The following is a 6000-nucleotide window of genomic DNA, read 5'->3' as shown; positions in this document are numbered from 1 at the left end:
TTATTATTTTAATGGAACATTCAGCTGTTTTCAGGCTCAACATGTCAAGAATGCAGAGAAAAGTCTGGGGAGTTAAGGGAAATTCTGGAGAGGAAATGTTTTAATGTCAGCTAAAGAAATTTTGGGCTTCGGAGAGAAACTCAAGGGAAGTACCTAGAGTTAGAAGAAATCGGCACATCCCCATAGTTTCCTGCAGGAGATCGAGAGTTCTAGTCCCACCTTAGGCATGGAAGCCGGCTGGGTGACCTTGGGTCAGTCCCTCTCTCTCAGCCCAACTCCCCTCACAGGGTTGCTCTTGTGGGGAAACTTGGAGGAGGAAGAAGTATTAGGTATGTTTGCCATCTTGAGTTATTTATTTAAAAAACAATAAAAAATGGATAAAAATAAAAAAGAACCCTCCCTTTTTGTCGGCATTTCTTTGGTTAGCTGTGTATTTCTTAGTGACTTAGGTGTGACATCTCATGAATTGGTAGATCCCTAAGCCACTGATGACAACTCCAAATGGCTTTAGATTATTGTCTTGGGCCTCCCAATTAAAGCTGAAGCAGTATTAAACAAAGCTTTACTAATGTTTTGGAGTCTGTAATCCTAAATGGGACTTTTTAATAACCAAATTATAGATTTGCCTATTCCAAATGCTTTGTTCTTGGCACCCAAATCATCTTACTGGATTACCTAGTTTCTACACTTTTCACCTGACATCTCGGCAATTCTTGTTTAATATTATAATATTATACAACTTTATTTTACATAAAGTAAAATATATTACTGTCAGTTCATGCACACTCCTTGTCATCAATATATATCAAAGCTAATGCCAGCTTTCAAAGAGACTGAAGTTTCTTGTGTCTACATTCCAATACTGCTGTTTGATAAAGTTAATAATATTGGAACAATTACTCTAAACTTACTTAAGGAGCAGCAGTGTAAATTCTTAACATTTCTGTTAGTGTTCTAATAATACCTGTTTTCCTCCATGGTCTGATGGGAGCATGCCGTAAACAAAGATAAAATTATCCTTTTAATTCATTTTAATTATGAGGAGTTGCAAGTGTGTTGTTTTTACTTCTTTAGATTTTACAGTATTTTACAGAATGTCTGCCTTATCATCCTCCTTTCCGTGAACTTGTTTGTCAGCTTCTGTTCTTACTGTATAGCTGTGCATCACTGACTTGAAGGAAAAAAAGAGAGAAGGAGAAAGAGAACATCTAATACAGATTCTTTAAAGCAATTTTTAATTAGCTCAAGGATTCTGAAAGCAAGACTTTCTGGTCCACTTAAGGCAATCATTAACTCAAGCCATGTCACCAAGATTTTTTTTTTTAGTTCAGAGTTACCACAATTCACATGATTCATGTTCTAACAGGTTCTAATTCCTTCTTTGAAGCATTCACAAAGCATGACTTTGAAATCAACCCTAACTTCATTGTCCTCTATTCCTTGTTCATAATGACCTGACTGACATAGCCTTTGACCAAACATAGTAGAGCTCTTTGTATGATCTTAATTCTTACAACACAGCTTTTCAGGAAAACCATCACCCATAAACTCCTTCAGTTTATATCGAGTTACATTTATGACTTGTTACATTTTGTAGAAATTTTTCCATCTTCCCACATGGTAACAAAAAGCATTCAATAACTTCAATTTCCTGGTATTTTGTTTTATTTTTTCCTTACCTTCTAATTTCCAAGTCAATGAATATGTAGAAATGCTGTGTTCTATAATTTGGTTCATTTAAGATATGTGGTATGTGTGTGGATAAAAAAAACTTAATGACAGAGCAACATAGTATTCCTTCAACCCCACCCACCCCATTTTTTTATGTCACCATTGAGCATTCTCCCCTGTTTGTTGTTTATTCGTTTAGTTGCTTCCGACTCTTTGTGACTTCATGGACCAGCCCACGTCAGAGCTTCCTGTCGGTTGTCAACACCCCCAGCTCCCCCAGGGACGGGTCCGTCACCTCTAGGATATCATCCATCCACCTTGCCCTTGGTCGGCCCCTCTTCCTTTTGCCCTCCACTCTCCCTAGCATCAGCATCTTCTCCAGGGTGTCCTGTCTTCTCATTATGTGGCCAAAGTATTTCAGTTTTGCCTTTAATATCATTCCCTCAAGTGAGCAGTCTGGCTTTATTTCCTGGAGGATGGACTGGTTTGATCTTCTTGCAGTCCAAGGCACTCTCAGAATTTTCCTCCAACAGCACAGTTCAAAAGCATCGATCTTCCTTCTCTCAGCCTTCCTTATGGTCCAGCTCTCGCAGCCATATGTTACTACGGGGAACTCCATTGCTTTAACTATGCGGGCCTTTGTTGTCAGTGTGATGTCTCTGCTCTTGACTATTTTATCGAGATTGGTCATTGCTCTTCTCCCAAGGATTAAACGTCTCCTGATTTCCTGACTGCAGTCAGCATCCGCAGTAATCTTTGCACCTAGGAATACAAAGTCTTTCACTGCTTCTACATTTTCTCCCTCTAACATTCTCCCTTAGACTCTAATAAACATTTCATAATAGCATTTCATAACATAGGGAAAAAATGCTATGAATTCTGATAATGTGTTGCAATACTACCATGGCTCATCTTAAGTGTTTGGAGAGAAGAGTCAACATTAGTTGAAATAGTAGAAAGGACAAAGCAGGTCAGGGGTGTGTCAAATAGTAGGTAATTAACACTGTTAATAGGAAGGCACAGGATAGCGAACTATCTTGAGTTTTTCAGAGGAACATCAGTGGCTCTATGACATCGCTATTGTATTTGTATCCTTACGTTTGATTGAAGTGAAACTGAGCGCCAGTGTCTGTTAGGCATTAGATTTATCCACACACATTTTGCGGGGGGGGGGGGGAAATCTTGCATTCCTATAAACCTATGTACAGTACATCTGGTTGTAACTAGTAGGTAATATAGGAAACACTATATGTTTTCAACATCATGCAAATGTAATATCTGGCACTGCATGTTTCTTGATGCTTTCAGCAATTCTTGCTCTCCATTTATTTTTAAATTGGATACTGCAGCTGAATCTGGAATCTCTGAGTTTGAGAATTAATGCAGTGAAGGAGGAAGTTTGTTCAATGGATATTCTTTTTCATACTAGAGTCTCTCAGAAGAGACTTGGCAGCAGGGTGTTGGATATGATCAGACTGGCACACATCACACCTCTAGTATAAACCTGTACTTGTTTACCTGGAAAGAAATGGCAGATCAGGTAAACTTCCTCTTGGTTAGAATGTATGAGATTGCAGCTTTAAGCAAGCAGTGGTGCTGTTTTATTCCACTTGTGGATATTTTAGGTTTTAAACTAATAGTTACGGGGAAAAACAAGATAAAGCCTCTGTAAAACTTGAAATTTTGCCTAAAATTTAAACAAGTTAGTCCAACATCTGGTAGCACTGTATTTAGGAATTCCTGTGTTTATAGACAATACCATGGGGATAACTGGAGTGGTTGCATAACAAAGATTAACAGCGTGCTAAACATTTACAACAGCAGGTTTGGTTAGAAAAAAAAGAAAGCTGATGCTTGTTAAACTGCCAACATTAATAAATGATATCCAAAATGGCTTTAACATAGTGTAAAAACCATTGCACTATTCTGGATACAGCACCAAACCATGGTTGTGTTACATGCATTAAAAAGTATGTGCTTCAGGCATGTAAACACTCACTTTCCTTGCATGTAGCAGCTGAGAACTTTTGCTACTAGCTTGGTAGCAAATGTTTTCTATCCACAACTCAAGCTAGGATAAACTTACAGTTGTACCTGGAAAATGTGTAATTTGCCTGAAACAAAAACAAAGGTTTCATTTGCCAAATGAAAATTAAGGAGGAAATATACATGCTTGGTTATTGTGACTGTTCATGCATGTAAACACTACTATAGCTTAGAAATGAATGACATGTGATACTGATTTGTTTAAACAAAGTTAATGTATACATTTGCAAGACAGATTCTGGCCAGATCAAATGTTAGGATTTAAAACTGTAGACCACTGAAGACAAAGATCTTGCCATCTGCACACACAAACAAATTTGAAACTATAAAATGTATTCTATTCTGTCCTTAATATTTATATAATATATCAAAGTCATGCTTGGCTGAAATTTCAACCTGAATTTGTAGCAAATCCTGAAAAGTAATTAGTATTTGAAAGCAACTAGTATTAAACTTCAAATCCTGTAATCCCTAGTCAGCATGGCCTTGTGGAATTGAATTCTTAAACATCCTCAGGGATCAAACAGGTTATAACTGTTGAATCATTCTTTTGCAAGTACAAGTAGATAAATTCTTTCATAGCAAATTTCTCTGGATGAAAGACTTGCCCAGTCCAACCCTGGATGCCTCTAGACAGCTATAGGAATGAGCTCTTAACTCATAACTTGTAAATGCTTGTAAGGAGAATTGTTAAAGCAAATAAAAATACACAACCGATATCATGAAGATTGCATTTATACAATGGGAGCACAATCTATGAATTTAAACAAATAGGTAACTTCTTTAGTAGACAAGGAGAAAGCTGTGGAAATAATATTAGCCCAATTTCAGCAAAGCTTTTGACAAGGTTCCATATGACATTCTTACTGAAAAGCTGTTAAAGTGTGGCTTGGATAGCACTCTAGCAAGCTGGGTCCATGACTGGGCTGCTAATTGTATTCAAAGAGTCAGTGTTGGAAAGTAGTAGCTAGTGGAATCTTACAGAAATTTGTCTTGGTATCAGTATCATTTAATCTTTTTACTAACCAACTGGATAATTGGGTTGATGGGCTGCTTATCAAATTTTGCAGATGACATAAAAATGGGAATATGCAGGATGACAGAACAAGAGTTCTTCAATGGGGAGAAGTGTAAGATATTATATTTATAGAGTAAAAATGTAGGGCACATATAAAAGATAGGAGATTCATAGCTTAAAAATCATGGTATCAGGGAAGAATTGGTATGCGTGAAATGCCCTTAGAGTTAATCAAGGGCTTCAGGTAAAACTTACCTGGCAATCTCTTGAGCATAGCGAAGGCTTTGGGCTAAGATGTGGTGTGGGCTTATTATCTGTTGGTTTTGTTGTTATAACTGTTTGCTGACTCCCAAAATCTTTTTAATGATTTTGATTGTTTTGTGACATATATGTTTTTAATTTGTCTGCATCCCAGAGTAATTTTGAATTGGCAGCCTGGAAATATGATAGAAGATATAGATATATAGATATATAGATATATAGATTATAGATATAGATATAGATATAGATATAGATATAGATATAGATATAGATATAGATATAGATATAGATATAGATATAGATATAGATAGATCTTCCTTCTCTTCCCCAGGAACCTACAGATCTTGAGTGGTGTTCAGCCCACCCTAGAACTGGTGTTTCTTCAATAGTTAAAACTACTTAAATCCAACCTGGTTGTCAGCCACTTTTTCTCCTATCTCTTCAAATCCAAGAACAACTTCTTGTCTGCCACCTCCTTAATCCACTGCAATTTTCTTCTTCCAGGATGAGAAACTGTGTGTGTGTGTGTGAACTTTATCTTTTCATTCCCCACTATTTCTCAGACTAAGCTTATCACTCCAGACATAGAGTGTCTCCTTGGAGATCACATGACAAGATGGAAGACATGTTTACCTGATCCATTCTGTTACAGATCCTGACAGTAAGATCTGTACAATAGTGGAACAGTATACCTACACTTGTGGGTTCTCTGTCTCTGAAGGTTTTTAAGAAGAGGCTGGAGAGCTATCTCATGAGGATGGTTTAATTAGTTTTCCTGTATTGCAAAGGGTTGGACTAGATGATCTTTTTAGCCTTTTCCAACTCCACATTTTTATGATTTTGTGAGCAGGATGGCAAAACTAAAACTCCCAGAAGCACAGCTAGCAAGTTCAACACTAAGGGTGTTGTTCAGTAACATTTTGCTGCAGATACCCAGGCCATTCTCTAGAAAGACATACAATAGACAACAGAACTTACTCCGTTTACAAGGAATTTAATAAGCT

This window comes from Candoia aspera, chromosome 3 (assembly GCF_035149785.1).
Source record: "Candoia aspera isolate rCanAsp1 chromosome 3, rCanAsp1.hap2, whole genome shotgun sequence".
NCBI lineage: Eukaryota > Metazoa > Chordata > Lepidosauria > Squamata > Boidae > Candoia > Candoia aspera.
This window is presented reverse-complemented; position numbering follows the sequence as displayed.